The sequence below is a fragment of the Botryllus schlosseri genome, chromosome 10, assembly GCF_051294905.1.
Source record: "Botryllus schlosseri isolate E-star chromosome 10, Bs_hap1, whole genome shotgun sequence".
In the NCBI taxonomy this organism is placed as follows: domain Eukaryota; kingdom Metazoa; phylum Chordata; class Ascidiacea; order Stolidobranchia; family Styelidae; genus Botryllus; species Botryllus schlosseri.
In genome coordinates, this window is record NC_137245.1 from 4,369,015 (window position 1) to 4,390,179 (window position 21,165).

At 41.6% G+C, this 21,165-nt stretch overlaps 1 long non-coding RNA gene across 1 annotated transcript; it reads left to right on the plus strand.

The window, feature by feature from the left end:
- Positions 1-851: 851 nt before the first annotated feature.
- LOC145448465 (uncharacterized) lies at positions 852-1,427 on the plus strand. The gene is made up of 2 exons (XR_013917926.1): positions 852-982; positions 1,048-1,427. It is a non-coding gene; the product is annotated as an uncharacterized LOC145448465 (long non-coding RNA).
- Positions 1,428-21,165: the final 19,738 nt, after the last annotated feature.

The following is a 21,165-nucleotide window of genomic DNA, read 5'->3' on the forward strand; positions in this document are numbered from 1 at the left end:
CATAGGAAACACCAACCCTTTTTATTTACGCATTGGTTTCAAATCCAGGAGAAAATCAGAACAATTGGTCACCCATAACAAACTAATACATCGTGAAGAAGATTTGGAAAGAAAGTTATCAAAATAAAAAGAAATTTATAACACCTTGGAAAAGGAATTGAATTTGTACGGCTGCATTCATTACCTTGTTAATTCTATATTATATTTTGCATATTTTACATGTTTTTCTTTACATTTAGACATTAGTTATTACCATTAACGTCCACAATAAATGCAGTTTTATATAAGGTTTTTGATTTCTCAATCACTTCGAACTTGATACACATAACAAATTCGCCTTTTACTACAGGACAAGAAAAGATTCCGAACTATCTTCTCCCTATACTTTCCCAACACACATACACAGATATCTGTCTTACTCCTCCACAGATCTCTTTGCCAGAACCCCATGTTTTATTCTTTCTTTACATCTCCTGTAATTTAAATAACAATTGAACTGACACTGATACACACCTACACTAACCCGTAACCGCATTCCATAACCAGCCTTCATTTCACAACCCTAACCCACCACATCATAAAATATCCTCAACATAACTCTAACCCACTACCTCATTATATCAACCACAAACCGTACCCTAACCAACAGCCCTGTATTACATCTATAGTTTGTATATATATAAACAAATTAACTTACATATATTACCATTGTGATGAAGATGCACCGCTGACGAACTCGATCAAAGAGAGTTTTCCATCACACTTGCTACCATGTGCCACAAACTCAACCAACCAAGCATAACATACGTTAATAACTATGAACAACCACTGAGCTATATAAACACTGGAATGCGCAACTAACCGCAACGGCCGAGAGAATTGAAAAACACCTCTGGCTACCTACTTGCGCACTGGTGCTTATGGTGAGCTACTAGGATTTTCCGTGATTTTACGCTTTTTGTGGGATTTTCTTCTGGAATAAGTATTGTTTTATCACAAAACTAACACAGAGCATATTCGTAAACTATAGTATACGCTTTCTAATAGCAGGTATGTCAGCATTGAATGACGCCATGGACTGCATTTCCGACTTCCGTATGCATAGATGGATATGGAACGGCGAAGACTCGTGTCAAAATTCAAGGGATACTGCATTGCAACGGCATTCCGACGGGCATGATTCAACGATTAGCTTCTGACAACATTAAACTCATGTGAAGCAGTCTTGACTAGCAGTGATGCTAATCGCAATCGGTGATATCCGCTCGCTAAGTACCGGAACACATCAAGCTTGCTCTCGATGTCTCAAAGAAGTTATTTAAACCCAAGCTGCTTCTGTCCTGTCCATGATTTTGTCATGGTTATTATTCAGTCCTATGCACTATACGGTTCTATGCAACAGAAATATATCAATGAGATCATTGTAACGGACAAGAGTTGTATTTTTGCGATCCCCAAAGAAATAGTATGGTTCAACTGGGAAATTTATAGCTAGTTTTCAACGTTGCTGGACATATGCCAGTCTTTTGTGCCGCTGGAAGAAAGAAGGATAATTAGTTTAAAAAAAACTGATTGCAGGTTTGTGCCGCTGAAAGAAAGAACTTTTTTCTTTCAGCGGCACAAACCTGCAATCAGTTTTTTTAAAACTAATAACCCTTCTTTGGAATCACCCTTATTTCAAAGAAGGGTAATTAGTTTTAAAAAAACCGATTGCAGGTTGAGTTGACCAAATCATTTCGTCATTCAATACCCTGTAAAACCAAAATATTAGAAACATAACAACACGCTGAAAGCAGAAAAAGCCACCCACCTTTTTTGCTGGATAAACTGTTTGTTTAAAACAGATTTGATGAAATATTTGCTGCAACAAACTATTTCGATTAAACTCAGAACATCAACTGCAACGAACTATTGCATTGAAAATTTTTTCGAGAATGAAAATCCAACTGGTCATGTGTAGAGAACAAATTACAGTTATTGATGCCGGAACAAAATAAGCTTTGATAGTACTTGACGTATGCGGTCTAATGGTGGCAATTCATTGAACTCGGAACCTAAATAGTTAAATCTAATTTTGCAATATGTTTTGGAAGTACTTTTTGTTAGCTACACAGCGTGATAGTCTTCAACAGCAGCTTCGTGTATGTGATCGTTGAGGTCTGAAAATAAAGGCATGGTAAAGACATTTTTTAAAACAGCGGTGGAAACTGCACTTATCATGCCCCTACAATGGGGCAGTTTGCCAGATGTTACTCGCAGCATCTGTTGGAAGCATTTTTCCATTTCAAGACATTTCTAGATAACTGAGAATGAAGGTCGAGTGAGACCGCCTCTGTTCTTGAATTCCAAAAGGCTATTGCTGCTCAGGGCGGAAGAACAAAGTTTGTCTTTGCATTCTATGCAATGTAGTTTGTCCTTTAGAGACTTGAACACATAACCAGCAATATAATGGACAACTTGCTCTTTGTACTCTGACAACGAAATGTCCTGCGGAATCTGAACATAGTCATGATCACACTGAGATGGTCTAAATTCAAGCAAGCTGTACTTTTAATCAAATTCGCATTAGTCAGAGTTACTCCATCGTTTAGCATTTGGTGATAGTCCATCAAATCAAGTATCGATGTCTCATCACGATGCTGGCAGTTACCGGCCGAAATTCGAATTCCCAGTTTCGAAAGCAGCCGTTTAAAGTCTGCGGTAATTGCAAACAGGTGGGATTGTTATTGAATCCACCAGAACCCCTGACAGCACAAAAAAAAAACTTCAGGTGATCTTGGCTGAATTTATACATCAGCAGGTACTTCACTAGTTGAGATGCAACCTAACTATCAAAAAGAGATTTGGTGGTAGTGTAACGGCCCGGTCTTTGGATTGGAAATGGTTTATTAGGGAGCTTCTCATGCAAACTGCAACGTATCGACATCATAACACAATACGGCATTACGCCGCCGGTCACACGACCGGCCGGCACGACGACCAAACCAGAAAGAGCGAATATTATGATTAAAAGAAACCACGTGCACAGTTCATGACCACAGATACAATAACAACAAGGTTAACAGCAGCACTTGGGCTGCTACATCCTACAGCACCTTCCCCTAAATCAGTGAGACGCTACCAAAAGCGCTCTCAAAACATGTCAAATTATAATGAATATACAGCACATCAATCCTAAACAAGAACAAAGAACACGGATGAAAGCACGAGATGTCAATGATACCACAACTCATGGAACCTGGATTCTGCCAGAAACAACCAGATACAACACAGCAATCAGCGAAAAGTTACATAACCCAATTTAGAACTTCTTCCACTACCAACAGCTAACTCAATACACACACTAGGCCGCCACCAATCCCATCCACAGGGACAACTAAAATCAAATACACGGCCCATCAATCCCATCCTGACAGGGATACCCTACCATAAATACAATACCATTCAATCCTATCCTTACAGGGATAACCGCAACACACTCAACACGTGAAGCGTCGACGAAGGACAAAGCCATCCCAAACGTCAAGAGTCCAAAGCTATGATTCTGATCGACCGAGATCGTCCTCACCCGGGAGCGCCCTTTTAATGTCTTCCTTCAACGAATGCCACACATACAAAACGCTGATGATATCCGTCCCAAGAGTCCCATATCTTTCACTGGTCACTGCAAGCATCACGTCCACCGACACAGCCCATATCATCTGCATCAGCGTCACCAACTTCATCACGTACGTTCGAAACTTGTCCCCGCACACTACCGGTATTCTTCAAACGATCGCCAAGTCTTCCTACCAACTGCAGCTCCATAACGTCCGCAGCATTCCAACCCAAGTCCTGGCGTGCTCGCCACTGTAACGGCCCGGTCTCGGATTGGCAATGCTTTATTAGGAAACTTCTCATGCAAACTGCAACGTATCGACATCATAACACAAATACAGCATTACGCCGCCGGTCACACGACCGGCCAGCACGACGACCAAACCAGAATGAGCGAATATTATGATTACAAGAAACCACGTGCACAGTTCATGACCACAGATACAATAACAACAAGGTTAACAGCAGCACTTGGGCTGCTACACTAGCAATGCAGATTAAAAATTCCAAAAATCCGGTTTGAAATATAAGGCGGTCAAAATTCCTGAGGAAAGCTACAGTAGCTTCACTGTCTTTAAATTTAGGAATTTTCAATTCTTTATTGCAATAATCAATTGCATCAGCTACACTGCTGCTGGTAATTCGTGCAGCCAGTGCAACCTTCATCTTTTGTTGCTTCCAATTAACGTGAGCATTTTTCAGCTTGTTGCCCAAACGTAGACCTTCCTCGGACTGCAATTTTGCTAGACTGACAACATATTCGCAGGAAATTTTACCTCCATCTCCATCATAGAGTGTTCTTCAATCAGCAATGCAGTTCCTCACTAATTTCAGCATGTGGCAAGCATCAAGCAGGACATAAATTCTACTTGCCGGATTGCGTGGATTCGGAAAGTTTGGAACCATGTTACTATATAAAGAAGCACCGAGCGTCGACAACATAGCGAAGTGACATGATGGACCATTACAGTTCAAGGATGCCACTGTAATGCCAGTCTCGCTCAGGCTCATGATACACAGATTCACCAAATTCGCTCGTTCTGACCCGTTGAGTCCTGCAATGAAGAAGTAACACAATGGAATCTTCCATGAACCATTCGCACATACTGCCATAAAAACGAGTCTATCTTTGGCCTGTGGAGCAGAGTCGTCATCTGTATAATCTGCTCCCAGATCAACGAAACCGCGGAATTTCTTCCCATCAAATTGGATATGTTTTCTTATAGCCATTTCGTCTAACATCAGAGAACAGACCAGTGGATTCGGAGATGCGAGTACTTTTTCCTTTATGGCTTCAAAAGCAATCGCCTTGAATCCAGGCTCTGCGGGGAGTCTGTTGTACCGACGCCTGAGTGATAACACATAGGTGCAGAAGAGCAAGATTCAACGATTTCCGGACAAAATTATAGGCTTTGGCAGAATAATATTGGAGAGTCATGGCAAAACATTTCAGCTCTTTAGTGTATTGATTTCCTTTTCCACCAGGCTGTCGCTTCATACGCTGAAACAACTCATTCGGTATTCCAGAAAATCTTTGTTCCAATAACTCTCCACGTGACACATTGATAATATTTTTCTCCTTCGATGTCTTTATGACCTGTTCCATCGACTTCAATTTTGCTGCCAACCAGTAGTTCCTCTGCCTCAGCTTCTTCATCTTTTTGCTCAATATATCATTACGAGCCTTTGCGGTGTTGAAAACTTTTTGGAGCTTTACTGGTGAATTTGGTTTGCCATATGAATGATCCTGTTGTATTATTTTCGTCAACTGACTTTTTGACAGAGTTTTTGGTGGTTTACATGATATACCGGTAATCCTATCCTTTGGAGCCCTCCTTTGTGTACAGGCAGAACCCGGGGAATGTTGAAACATTATTATTGAGCAGACATTTTACATCATGGTGGGTAAATGCAGGATGTAATTACCGTTTTCAAATAAGCTGGGAATTTCTTGAACCTTGTTGGCACAGCATTTGACATTAACTTGCATTTGGATCGACCTCTGTCGATATACTTCTCCAAAAAAAATGGTCGGAGCAGATCCTTGAATATTTCGAGGGCTTCAAATTTACTCTCTTGATATTTCGAATCCATTCGTTCTTTAGGGCATCATTGCTTCCAGGAAAACTGAACACATTCAAAATTAAAACGACTCAAAATTGACATTTACTATATTAATGGTTGCCAGTGAACTCGGCAAAATACAGTGTTCCCCATGACACCGATAAATGTTTCCCATGAACACATCAAAACTTATGAAGGCCAAAATAATCATTTTTTGCCTTAAAAGAAACGGATATTATGAATTAAATATCGCCCTTCAACTATATTTTGTTAGCAGGATGTTTCCCTAATGTCACCCTTCAACCTGCTCCTTATAAATTAAATATCGCCATTCAACTATATTTTTTAGCAGGATGTTTATCTAATGTCACCCTTCAACCTGCTCCTGACCAGCTACCTGTGACACAATCAGCTAATACAAAATCAATATTGTTGTGTTGTATTGAACTTATAAAATCTCTAATCTACCGAACAGTGAACAGTTGAACTCATGAATAAAAATAGATATAAGTAGCAATTAGCAAATACAAAATAAAGATTATCAGACGGAGGCAAGACCGTTAATCTTCGCAATCTCTTTCAACAACCGAATTCAACGGCATCTTCCCCCCCTTTAATCTCAACGGCATCTTCCTGCAAACAAAATTTAGTTAAAATCTGATCGCTCACATGATCACATCGAATTAATTAGCACTATTCGACATAGCTGGTTGTAAAGATCGACTACCGGTAGCGGCCTCACATCAATCTCAACGCACATGTCCATCGCATATGCCATATATCGATCATCCCCTCTATTCGTCACATTAGCAATACATGTACCGAACCGAGTAGACCAGTGGTTCCCAACCTTTTATTTCCCGTGGCCCCCTTGCAGAGATGAGCATTAGGGCTGTTCAAAAATAACTTTTTTTCCTGAATCTTGCTGATTACTTGATTAAATCGTTAGGTTGCCTTAAAAAACGACGCATACCAAATTTGAATTCATTCCGACAAATATTCGCGGGTTACGTAGAGTTTGAAAATTTTGGATTTGCCCAAAAACGCAAAAAAAAATTTTTTTCAAATTTTTCTGCCAACCCCGTGAAATTGTTGGGCTGTCTTCAAAAATTATGCAAAACAAATTTGACTCAATTCCAAGCCGTAGAAGCGGAGTTATTTCAGTTTTTATTCGATAATTCTGGGATTATCCTTGATTGGTGGATAATCCAAGAATTATCACCGAAAAACTGGAATAACTCCGCTTCTACGGCTTGGAATTGAGTCAAATTTGTTTTGCATAGTTTTTGAAGACAGCCCAACAATTTCATGGGGTTGGCAAAAAAATTTGCGAAATTTTTTTTTTGCGTTTATGGGCAAATCCAAAATTTTCAAACTCTACGTAACCCGCGAATATTTGTCGGAATGAATTCAAATTTGGTATGCGTCGGTTTTTAAGGCAACCTAACGATTTAATCAAGTAACCAGCAAGATTCAGGAAAAAAAGTTATTTTTGAACAGCCCTAATGAGCATGGATTATGATTAGGTTTTGAAAGAACAGGATTTGTGAAATTTTGTCGGATTTGGATTAGACAATTTTTTCAGAACGGATTAGGATTGGATTTACCTATTTTCTGGGAGATTGAAAGGTAGTGTGGCGAATGGCGACAAACTTTATTCAGATCAGTTATTAATGTACTTATGGTTACTTAGTTATCTTGAATCAAGTGAATCGTTGGCTGTGAAAGTAAATTTTCGAATCCCTACATTGCATAAATTAATATTTTTTCTGAATTACCAGTTGGAATCGGATTAGGATTGGACATGGACTTGAATATGGAAAAGTTATGGATTAGGATTTGAAGGTTCAGATTTGGACTGGATTAGGACATAGAAATTCCAAATCCGCTCATCTTTGCCCCCTTGCGCAGGCTTCTACCACTGGTGGCTCCCTGCTTAACACTAAAAAAAAGGAATAATTTGAACGTGCTTGCGTTTATTATTTTAATGTCATCTTTGATGATGTTCAAAATCAAACAAAACAAATCGAAACAAAGTCAATGAAGTTTAATTGACCATCAATGCAAGATTTGCTCTTGGGATCGTCTGACGCGGCTCTTTATATTTGGCTCAGTCTTTGACACAGCAAGACGAATGTCACTGCCAACATCGAGACGGTTTCTAGATTTTGTTTTGATGGTAGCCAGATCAGAAAACCCAGATTCACAAAGAGACATTCAGAAACTGGCAAAATCTTCTCTGTTTTCAAAAACCAATTTTAGCGCATTTGAAACCTTTAGTTCTGCCAGTTCCTCTGCCTCTTCTTTAATAGGTTCAATTTCGGTGTTGAGCGGGTCTTAGTACCACGGAATATGCACACGTTTTTCGGGGAAATATGATTCAAACTCAGCAAGAAACATTCTCAGATGCTCAGAGATGCAAGTTTGGATGTCCACGGGTAACTCAACTTTTTTAATTTCCAGGTATTGGCTTAACAGAGGGAACGAGGAAGTTAAGCGTACCTTGATTCGTTCTCCCCAAACTCCAATTCGAGCGCATATTCCAGCTAGTTTATCTTGAAAGTCACCGACTGTTAACCCTTTTCATGGGGGGTCAGATTTTGTATAACTGACCATCACTTTTCCAATTCGTACCGTGACCTCACCAAGACCTTAATCTGAGCTGTTCCAGTTTAAAACTGGCCGGAGTATAGCCGTCTACCGTTTCCACCCTCGATCGACACCCCATGCCATCTCTAGGGATTTTATACCACTACATATACAAACTTTTTCTTTGAAAAATCAGCCCTAGGCCTGATATGCTTGCCATCCATAGCTCCAATGCAATTTGGACATTACCAGATGTTGGAAAATTCATTGGCTACATCAAGCCACTTCTGGGTTGATGGTGGAACAAGCACCTCTGGTAATAGGTTTGTCCAAATCGCTCGACAACATCAATTATTGTGCCGACAGTGGTGTGTGGCCAAGACGAAATGAGAATGACAAATCCTGCTGACTAGCACCGGTTATCAAGAATCTGTACATGCAATCTTTGATTACACATCTCTGTGATGCATCTAATGTTCTAACTAACCTCAACGTCAAAATCAGTCTTCTTTGTGGAGAAACTGCCTTTCGAAAATTAGTATACTGGTGAGTAATTGCCTCCTCGACCATGTCCATTGTCCAATAATACATGAAATTGCTCCTTAGACATTCGGAAGTATCTATGACACATTTCTGGGTCACCATCACTAGAGAGTAAATTCTCGGCCTGGAGAAACTCAGACTTCATGTCCCGTTCCGTCCAGAGCTCGTGTCCAATATAGGGTTTCCATACGTACGGAATTTCACTGTTCAAACTAGCGTCCGAGAGGAATTTCTAAATTATGCCAAATGTCCGGAATTTTGAAGACTTGACGTAGGTTCCTAATTTTTTCGTAAATCAGCATAAAAACAATATTTTTTTGCAATATTTATGCTGATGCATAATATTTTTCTTCGCGCTGCGCGCGATTTACTATCATATTCATTGATTATAATATGGAGACTACCATCCTCGCATAAACTGCAATAAAATATAAATAAAAACAACCTTCATTTACTGGAATAAGCCTAATTGTAACCGCAATTATAGGAGAACAGTATATTCCTAGAGATCGTTAAAACCGTTTAAATGCTTTATTCAAAGTGGTTCCAAACGGGGGGGGGGGGGGCGTCTGCCTTTATTCTAGGGTTTGCGAATATGTTGAATGTAATCAGCTTCCAAAATAGCTTGTAAGTCTGCGCAAAGGTGCTGACTTCTGTTAGTAATCAGCTCGTCAAATTTTGATCAGGGCCACGGAACATTTTCAAATTGGAGATGGAGTCGCGACCATAAAAGGTTTGAAACCACTGGATGTTAGGTGTTTATAAAGCTCCGTGGTGCGCACCGGCATAAGGCTGATAAACAATCTTATAGGTAGGGCTGGGCAAAATCGAGTACCTGAGTGATTTGATTCTGAATCACGTAAAATGCTTCGAGTCGAGTCGAGTAATCGAGTATCACTCATTATGACGTCATAACAGAACGCGATGTGTGAAAGTTTCAATATGTACCTTTTATGCCACCGCAAAGAATATAATGCCTGTTATCCATGACATCAAAGATATTTTGCTATTTTTTCAACCATACCGATTTTATTGCACTTGGTGGCAATGTTGCGGGACGATGCTGACTTCGGAAATCTGCTAGTTCCAGCAATTTCGTATAGCTTTGTACTACCGGTATATGTTTCGTATGCTACGATACGGCCAATCAAGGTTTCAAGGCTTCAACAGTGAAAATTACTGTGGAAACTATAATCCTCTTTGACAAATTAACTTCCAGTGGCGAGGAGCGTATAATTCCAGTACTCGAAAATATCGTCTTTTACTACTCGACTCGAATCATCACAATTGATACTCGATTCTGATTCGAGTACTCGAATCATAATGCCCAGCCCTACTTATAGGTAGGACATGAACGTGACTTAACCATGTGTAATTACGCTCCCTGTATTTTCAACTCACCATCCTCCACCAGCTCTAACGCTAACACTGATCATGTGGGCGTAGAGCAGTAGCTATATATTAATATATGGAACGACCAATATTATAGACGATTTCCACTGGCTGCGCATGGGTGGCGCCATTGTTACGAAAGGCTGGCCAGATGGCGGATCGGAGGTTTTGATACTCCGTCAATTTTGAAGGGGCGTAACTTAGGTCATTATAGTTGTAGATTTATATGTGCCGGTGCCTGCATATAGCATGTAAAAACGAAGCCGAATGGTGTCTCACACCTTCATCGTTACGTCCCTATGTGCATTATGCAGTAATGAGAGAATGGTGAATGGTACCGGTAGCTTCCATCGCAAAGGACAAGAAGCTACAAAGAAAGATTGTATTACGTTGGAACATAGGAGAGGTTACTGTGGAAAGAATTTTATTTCAGGTTTGTGTAACACTGGCATATTTGTGAGAAACTTGTTATTTATAACATTCATTTCCATCTACTTCTATCATAAACATCATATTATTATGATAATCTGCATATTATTATTGCCTCGACTGCTATTTGTGTTCCTTCTTCTGTTACCTCCACAGTGAGCTATATCCTTTGTAAGAATGAGTGCACTGTATTAGTCCACTGCAATAGTTGCGACGAGTACTATAAGACCTTTACATGTGATTTCATGATTTCCAGTCAAATTTGTTTATTTTTGACGAAGCAATAAATTGTCAATATGCCTGTGCCCTGTATATATAAGAGTCTGTTAAAGACATTTCCACGATAGTGCTGCTTGTCTTAGTAGTCAGAGAGCCCTCGGAATACAAAAGTATATGGAAGACAATTCCACGAGAATAACATCAGGCTAACGCATTGCTGCAGACAGAATACGAGACATGGCTCTGTCCCGGCAGATACGAGATATCGCTCTGTCCCATCTAAATTTCCGTGGCAAAAGGTGTCAGTCGAGCAACACCTGGTGAAGAGAATCTCTGACAGATTGTGTGTTGACGTGAATATTTTTCTATATACTCAGAGACAGATCCAACCAGTTTGTACAGCAGGGTTCGCCAACTCAATACCAGTCTCAAGGCAACATCGAGACGAAATAAGTCACACATAGTTACCACAAAAAAACTAGTATATTATTGAAGAAATACAAATACAACAAAGAATATTGGGATCATGAATATCATTTTATTCTACAGTATGAGCTGCGTACGATACCTGACAACAGTTTGCATAACAGTACTATCTGAAAGACATCTCTTAATCTTGTGGGAATCCCCAAGTGGTTATTTCTAAGACTCTCAGTCTTGGCAGTATCTGCGCCATCGCACGTCAAGCCAAGATACCCCACCCATTCAAATCAGCTGATTCTGCCTCGATTGAATGCTGTTACCATCGCCGAAGCTGTTTCAGCTAGTGAGACAGGCCACCCCTGGGGTTTTCCACCAGTGTATCAAGTATGAATATGATTCCGTACAGATGTGTCGATCATCATCAAATCTCTGCATTTGTTAGAAAAGTCTCGTATCCCGATAATCATAACGTCTCTGCATGCGGTAGGATTACTTAGGTTTGATTTAGTCTACCATCGCACACATGCAATAATAGACATGGCCGAATCCAGCACCTGGCCCAACCTTGCCGGGGTGAAAGATAGAAAATAATAACAGATGGGAAAGGGGGTCTTGGGGGGATCCCCCAGAAGTTACGGTTGGATACTTGCAGCCCCCCCCCAATAAGTCTCGCCCAGGGCCCCCCCGTTCGTAGGGCCACCACTGTTTTCCACCTAGATCTGGGGTTTTCGAGCATCCCCTGGGTTCAGAGTATTCGTCAGGTCAAATTTACAGTCGAAAATCAATTATTAGACCAGTAAGATCATAATGTCGTGAAAGGTACGTCCTTCAGTTCGAGTTCGCCATTGTCGATGGATTCAGCTGTTATTGTAACGGGAGAGTCTTGAGAGACTGTTTACATTCGATAGTTTCACTACTAAAATGAGATGCCTTGCGATGCGATGGAGCTTCATTGAATGCTGACTGTCAGGCACTTGGCTGCAATCATGTATGTCTTCATCTTTGCAAACTAAAGATTGAATGAGCATGTAGGAGTCAACATTGTTATGCCGTTTTGGGTATGCTACATCAAGATAGGTAATAGGGTTGTTCAAAATTTGGAAAATGTTTGGAATTCTGCGTGTCCATCGCTTATTCTGTAGATTATTGTTAAAAAACAATAATGGGCTTGAAAGAAGCTCCCAGGAAAGCCGCTAACATTTGTCTAAATGCGTTTGAAAGTCGTTGTTGAAGAGTGGGCGGGCAACCGACAGCAGAGGCGGGCAATCACGAAACCACGGTTCTTGATTGGGTAATCGGCTAAGCTTCACTGATTACTGCAACAGCTGACTCGGATTCGGGAGCTTCGCTTTACTAAATTGAAAGTCTGTTTTGCTGAGGTAGAGTCTGTTAGTAGCGGTTGTGGTTCTGTACAAGCGCGTTGTGGGTTGATGAGTCATTAGTAATACTGAAACACGTGTTCTTTGAATGCTTCAGAGTCGATAGCAGTAGTTTATGCTTTGGAGCAACAATAGTGCAGTCATGGCAGAGGCAAAACGGCGAAAGATTGCACACATGCCGCAGCGAAGAACAAGATCCAAATCTGAGCAGTACTTGGTCGGGTATACTTGCGATTACATCTGTGGCTCGAGATTACCTACTATAGAGAAGTGATGAGTTACTTGCTGCATCTGAAAGAGCATTGTCCTCAGTCAACCCGTGCTCATGAACTATGTACTGTGGTGGTGGATGATGTAATGACAGTGTGGAGAATGGCGAGAATTGAGACAATGCAGAAATCACATGTGGTGCGATCACTTTAAAACCTGCACGAAAGATGGCGTGATCTGAAGAAGAATCCGAAACAGGAAAGTGATCCCAAGTGTAAGAGGAGAAAATTCACTGATGATTTGGACAAGCTGTGGGATATTGGAAGTAGAGATGCCATAACAACAATAAAAAATGACATTTATCTATCACATGAAAGAAAGCTTGAAGACATTGCATTTTATGAAGATCAACTGCAATCTCGCCTGTCAATAATGTTGGGAAGAGAAAACAAATTCTGGCTAAAGACCTCAAAAAGAAAACAGCAGCCATTGCAGATCAAACTGCTGAAAACGTTTCACACGACTCAAGTTGTGACTATGTTGTTTTAGCATCATCGTCATCTTCAAAAGAGGGTGACAGTTTGAGTTCAAGTTCTGACTATGATGCTGATGTTGGACTTGGCACCTCGACCCAATCCATTAAACTGATGGCACCTAAAAATATTATGAAAAATACGCATGTTTCCCAAGCTCTGGATCGATTGCAAGTAACTGACAACGATGCTGATGGGAGCATTATTAAGGCTTGTGGAGGAGATATAGCCATGTTCTCCCTGTCAAGATCTTCAACGAAGAGAGCCAGGGAAACAAATCGCCTGGAAATATCTCAGGACATTTTGGAAAAATTTGCCGAAAATAGACCACAGCATGTTGCCATTCATTGGGATGGAAAGCTCACAGAGGATAGATTAGGAAATCGATATGAAGCTTTGTCAATTGTTCTATCTTGTCAACCTCAATACTCGGAAGGAAAACTAATTGGAATTCAGAAGATACAAAATGCGGCAGGTCAGACACAAGCTGAAACTACTTTCGACATAATTAAAAAGTGGATATACAAGATGCTGTAACAGCTTTGGTTTTTGACACCACAGCAAGCAACAGCGGCTGGAAGAAGGGTGCAGCGAAGATCCTTGAGGACCTTCTAGGAAAGAAGGTTTTTTACCATGCGTGTCGGCACCATGTGTATGAGCTAGTAGTCAAAGACGTCTGGAAATGTTTATTTGGAAAAGCAACAACCGGGCCAGAGAACACATGGTTTGCCCACCTTAAGAAGAGCTGGAGCAGTCTTGACAGAAAACAGCAATTCAAGACTCTGACTATTCCTATATGCTTTGAAGAACGAGCAGCAATGACAGTTGAGAACTTCAAGCTACTACTCGCCAGAAAATATTTCTTCACACGGGATGACTACAAACAATGTGTGACTAATGCTCTTGCTCTTCTCAGTGCAGATGGAGATATACATCATCACAAACCTGGTGCAACACACCATGCAATGTGGATGGGCACAATTCTGTATGCTCAGAAGATGTTCATGTGAGCTGATCAGTTACATTACAGATCTGAAGAAGTGAAACTGCTGCATCGCTTCAATTTATTTTTAGTTCTCTTTTATATCCCTGCCTGGGTTGCTTCCAGCATCGGTCGTGATGCAGCCGGTAATGACTTGAGATTCATCCAGGACATGTTGAGTTACAAGGAACATGATGAACAAGTTTCCAAAGCTGCTTCACAAAAGCTTAGAAAGCATGACTGGTATATCGTGGAGGAAACCGCTGTATATGCCTTGTTTTCGCCCAGTGAAAGCAATGAAACCCGAGAAAATATGGCAAAAACGCTCCTGCAGGTAGAGCGAACTTCAAGTTTCAGGAGAAGCCCGCCCTCGTTGAATGCAACGGTACACATCAACAAGGACACTACTTTGTCTGATTTTATTGGGCCACAGTCGTGTTACATATTTGATGTTTTTGAATGCTCTGGGGCGTGGCTAGCTCAACCGGTTGATGTTTGGCACTTATCTGATTCCTACACCAGAATGAGCTCCTACATCAGTTCTGTCAAAGTCGTTTATGATGCCGCAGAACGAGGTGTAAAGCTAAGCACAGACTATGCTGCAATCTTGACTGACAATGAACAACAAAGAGACAGTCTGCTTCAAGCTGTGGAACAGCATAGGAAGACAGTTGGAGACAGCAGGAAGTCAACTCTAATCAAAAGCCTGTAATCTGCAACTTGTGCCGGACAATGCAACATTGATCTGCAACGTACTTTTTTTAATGTCTTTTGTAAATAGTGCTTTTCGCCTTCATTCAATTGTGAATAAAAAGTGTAATATGCGTTTGTTTATGGGTGAGAAGTCGACCAGTCATAACAAGTAGGCTACTACTGAGATGTTGACTCCTGGTGGTAAATTTTTGAGTTTCACTCACTGTCAGTAACTTTTGGAAAGGTTGAAGGTAGCAATATGCATGCATCTAGTTTATCTCAACTAGCGAGAGCACCTGTGCAATACATAGCACTTTCTGCAGGTAGATATTAACTTAGGCGGTTGCGATGTTGTACAATGGACTCTTGATGACAACATTAACAAAGGCAATATATCATGTCTGTAATGCCACCAACAGAAACGACTGCACAACAGCACGCAAAAATCGTTACCTGCAGTGTTCACAAAGTCGGTCTTTCAGCCAATCATTAGCTTATTATTACCGGCTTCAACCAATCAGGATTGATGGCTTCTCTTTGCCCGCCTACTTCATCGATTCCCCGCCCACTCGCCGACGGCTACTTTCAAACGCATTTAGACAAATATTACCGGCTTTCCTGCGAGCTTCTTTCAAGCCCATTATTGTTTTTTAACAATAATCTACAGAATGAGCGATGGACACGCAGAATTCCAAACATTTTCCAAATTTTGAACAACCCTAATAGGTAATCATCTCCAAATAAGTTTCATGCAGCATTAATGCCAATAAACGAACACGGTAAATTAATATGTACCGGTACGGTGTCTGAGAAAATGAGAATACTGAAATCCATGTATTATACCAACATTTTGTAGCCTAATAATCAATGTTCCCTCTAATTTTTGACGAGTCTGCGCACACTCACCAACCTACTGCGCAGACCCTTGGAAAATAGTGGGTAACGACTAAAAAAATGGTCCTCACTTCAGATTTTGTGCGCAGAGACCGTGTAAGCACTGCGCACGTGCGAAGCTTAGAGGGAACATTGCTAATAATCTATTATATCCAGATCAAGTGAATTTCAGTGCCAACGTTTCAATGTCCACAAACGTAAAAACTGTTGAATATGCATAGGCTACACCGGTAGCCATGCATCTGTTCGCGACAATAAGAAGCCAAGAACTACGTTCTTTACAGTTCCAAGCTGAACTTCTTACAAGATATTAGCATAAACTAATAATAAATCACCTTATATAACGCGGCTTCCTTACATTCCAATGGCGAATAACGACGGCGAATAACCTCGTCCGTCAGGGGAGCAAAATGTGTGTGGTTCTAATCTTGGCCGGTCATACACTACTGGCGCCAGAGCGCTGGAAATCGTCTATTGACATAATTCATTCAAATAATTTAACGACCAGATTCATATAGCAAGCACCCCCCCCCCCCAAAAAAAAAAGTTGCATCGATTACCCTATAGTGTGGGCTTAAAATCATTGTATATTTGTGCGGGAGGAGGCTGTAAACATGTGCTTTCGGTCCCGGTTACACAACACACAGCCACACACTCCTGAACCTGATCGTGACCAGCACCTCTGGTCTCTGAGCAAAGCTTTGCGATTGTGACCTCATAACTCATTTTGAAATCCACTAGTGGGCGCTAAAGAGTGTCCGTAATTGGGGTTTCTGAAATATGGTAACCCTAGTCCAATACGACCTGTATTTTAAATGGATTTACTTACAAAATGATAGAGGGATATGGCAACTTCAGAGACCTGTCGACACTCGGAAAAAACTCTTCGAAGAGACTATACGCAACACAGGCCTTCAGAGTGGTATTCAAAACTCTTTCTCGCCAGAGATCCATTATAAAGCTAAATTCGTTAGGTTCAGACTACTATCATTGAATTCTTCAATTTACACCAATATAAATTGTTAAGCAGACGAGTGATATTGGGTCGTGATGAATTGAGCTAAATTTGATTGGCATGAAATTACAGGAGTTTTAAATACCCTAATCTCTGTGCATTCTGCACCGATCCGTGATATCAAACGTCAAATATTAATATAATGGTACAGCGCTTCAGACCTACACTACCGGTAATAATAATACAACAGCAACAACACAGAGCTTTTGAGCTATCTATGTTCAGCCGGTACACTACTATGCCGCTACTGTTACCCGTGACATAATAATAGCACTATCACATAGCCTTCACCGCAGTATGAGGAAAATTCTTCAGCCTTCACCGCAGTATGAGGAAAATTCTTCAACTAATACACCTGAAAATACTACGCAATGGCCACCTCGACTAGAAATCTCACGTTCCGACGCTACCACGACTTAGCACGGAGCAGCGCAACTCACGAGTTGCGCAGCCCACTCGCCGACGCCTTGTTGCGTAGTCTGGCGAGGCGGTATGCAGGGTTTTGTCACAGACAGGCGCGATTCTCTCGTTTTGTCGTGTCGCGACTCGCGAGAGCCAGTGTGCAGCAGCCTTTATTACATCACGGCCTTGTAGGGAAAGGTTCATTTCATTAAAGCACCCAAATACATCTGCCAAATACGCCAGTATCATGACAAACTCTTCATTTTGAAAGTGGGCGTGGATATTGTTTTTGTTTTCTCGCAGAAAGATTTCCACCTCAAAACGGAGTTCATATAGCCGTGAGAGACATTTCCCTCTGGATAGCCATCGACCATTTGTATAAAATAGAAACCGAACATGTTCAGCTCCCATTTCTTTGGTAAGAATTTGAAAGAGTCTGTGGTTTTTGGCCCTCGCACGTATGAAGTTAATCACTTATACCGCGTCGTCCATAACTTTAATCAAACTGGAAGGTAGAGTTTTTGATGCAAGAGCGTACCGATGTAATGAGCAGTGCGAGGACGTCAAGTGGGGCCATTCTTTCTGCACAAGCGTGACGAACCCCCCTTTGACACAAACCATCGCTGGAGCACCATCCGTACATATATGTTTGAAATTTTGCCAGCCGAATCCATTCGCTTCGAAAAACGAGTTCACAATAGTCTTCACATCTACTGCGGTGGTGGTGCTTGGCATGGTATTGCAAAACACGGATTCTTCTTTTATCTTTCCCTCTTTTTCATAGCGAGCAAAGGCAATCAATTGATTTTCCAGAGCGCAATCAGTAGATTCGTCCAGCTGAAGGCTAGCCTAAATCTTGCTTTGCTTGATTTCAGAGCAAACTTGCTGACATACATTAACAGCCATATCATCAATGCGTCGGCGAATCGTATTATTTGTAAGAGAAATCTGCTGAATCTTTTTCTTTTCTGCAGGTCCTATCAGTAGTTCCACCTTTTTCTCCGCACATGGCTCATAAAGTCCTCGGCTATAGTGTGCGGCTCCTTGCACCTAAAATCCTTTCCAATATTTTTATATTCGCCACAAAATCCATCATCCGAATTCGCAAGCGCAAACCTTCAGCCGAGCTCTTTGTAGCTGTGTTGCCGTTACCGTTTTCGATTTCATCCAGGGCATGTACGATTGACGGATACATCTGACAGAATATCATTACAGCGTCGTGCCTCTCCACCCAGCGAGTCACGCACAAAGGCATCAACATCGAACTGCGTACGGAAGGGCACAAAGCCTTTATGGCCCATTGGAGAATCTCCGTGCGTTTATTGCTGCCAATAAAGAAAACGATTTCATCGTGAATCGTTCTCGCTGTCTTTTTGATGGCGGCTTCCTCGCAAGCATGCGAAAGTACAAGATTCAGTACGTGCGAGTTGCAGTGCATGTAGGCAGCACCGGCAAATCACGGATAAATGCCCCAACAACACCCTTGAACTCCCAGACATGTTGGCGGCACCATCGTATCCTGGACCCCTGAGGCCACTGAGGTTAACACCCCACGATGTTAGGGACCTAATCACTTCATTAGCTCAGGCCTGCCCAGTCAGGTCCTTAACGTGTACAAAGCCGAGAAAGTCTTCGCGAAGGATGCCGTCTAATTTTGTATTTACGTCGACGTACCGGACGCAAATCGAAAATTGTTCTAATTAGGATACGTCGCTCGTTTCGTCCGCGAGAACAGAGAAGAAAGTAGCCGCTTCAATTCTTTAAACAATTTCAGACCGAATGTTATCCCCACACAAATTTATTATTTCGTTTTGGGTCCCGCCACTGCTATATCGCGCATTTCCAGGCGCGTCGCGAAAATGAACAATTGGGACTTGATCTCCTGCCGCCATCCTGAACCGGAGAAAAGCGCGAAAATTACCTTCGTTCACAGCAGTTTCATGTGCCTCAGTTGAGTCTAAACGGCCTGCATCCCTGTGGCCAAGCAGCGAAATATTTTGGCGGTCGCATAATTTGACTGTGTCGATTATCGAAGACATGACCTTCCGATATATTTCAACCGGGCGTTTCCTGCCGCCATACAATATACATGAGTTCCTTAACATTTTCGGTCCGGAATGACTGCGCCAACGATTCACATCGCCGAACACTGAACAGCAAGAACGTGGAACTTTTCCCGCGATGCTCATTGCAAAGATCTTTCATCTTTTTCGAGTTGGTAAATGGGGTAGTCACAAATTGTATTAGCGCATTGCCGCCCGCCAATGCCCGAGAAAAAACATAACAAGGCACAGAGTAACCTCCATCCTCTGATGGGCTATATGTTTTCGCTGCTGTGTCTGTTGAAAAAAAAAACGAAGTTATTGAAGTCCCCTTTCTACTTGTTGCCATCTTCAACGATCTTATCTATCGATTTCCCAGCCTACGACTCTATCACTCAACCACATTCAACATCAATCAAACATTTCGATATTTATCAAGTTATTTCATAAAAAAATATCTTATTATTACGTCGCGTACCGTTGAGACGAGAATTCGAGAAGCCCTTCTCTCCTTGCAGAACGCTAGACTTGTAGTGTTCTTACCCGTATCTTCTTTTCGTGCGTAAGAGGCCCTGGCTACAAATCCCGTATGATATCGTCATTGGAAGTCTCCCGCCTGTCCAGCGTTTGTTCGTTCGCTGCGATATTACTACCGGTCGTATATATAACCAAAAATTAGTATAATCGGGCATCTCTATCCGGAACTAAGCGGGTTTTCCAATTTCTCGATTTGCAGTTTCAAATATTTGATCCTCAATCTCAGCTCTTCCTTCCTCAATTCACTTTCTTCCTCCATCATTTTACCCTCCCTTATCCTCAACTCTTTCATCCACGTCGTTTCATTCATTTTTTCCCTCATGTATTCCACCTTCACTGCTTCAATTACCTTACCTATGGTCTCGTCTGAAAATAAAATGACTTTGCCAATTTCGTTGGCCATTGGCACTATGCAGCCTCGGTATTTTTCTCACCACGACGATTACAGCTCGTTGATTGATTGATAGAGCTTGTGCTCATATTATTTTCTTCGCTCCCAGCATCCTCCTCCTCAATGACGGAATTGAGTACTACAACTGAAAATTATGAAAGAGTATTCGGTTATTCACTATACACCTGAGGTAATTTCACACGACTCACGCGACTTGCCTCCATCATCGTCGAAGGGATTATATTTGTGCCGGAACGACGGTTATAAAGCAAAATGTCATATTGAGCCGCCCCACATAGCATGGAAATTCAAACATACATGCCACTCCCTCACTCAGAGGGTCAACATCGACCTCAATTATCCCTCCTCCGGTTTTGCGCTGCTCTTTTTTCAGCTTCGCCGTATCAGCCTTATAGCGATCCTTCATGTTCTGCCATCTTTTTTCTGCCATTTTACAGATCGCTCGCAGCTGATGCCGGCAGCATTAAATTCGATCGAGAGCAGTTCCCACGCTCTCTCCTTGACAGCCACGCAAACGTTATCTGTTTTTTTTTCTAATAAGGGGCTCTGCCTACAAGCTCTAGTAACAAAGCCTTTTCTCCATCTAAAAAATTCGGCTCTCGTCGTACCATTGCATTCGAGGCCATATTTCTGTATCTGTTATTAAATAACATCATTATTAGGGCGTTTTTTTGACGTGTCAAAAAACGTGTCGTGGGTTCAAGCCACGACCGGTTTGGACCAAAGGCTAGGAAAACTGGTATCCGCGGTTGTCTCGCTAGACGCTCCACATCCTAGCACGTGCGGAGGAGAAGAGTGGTGGTGTATATT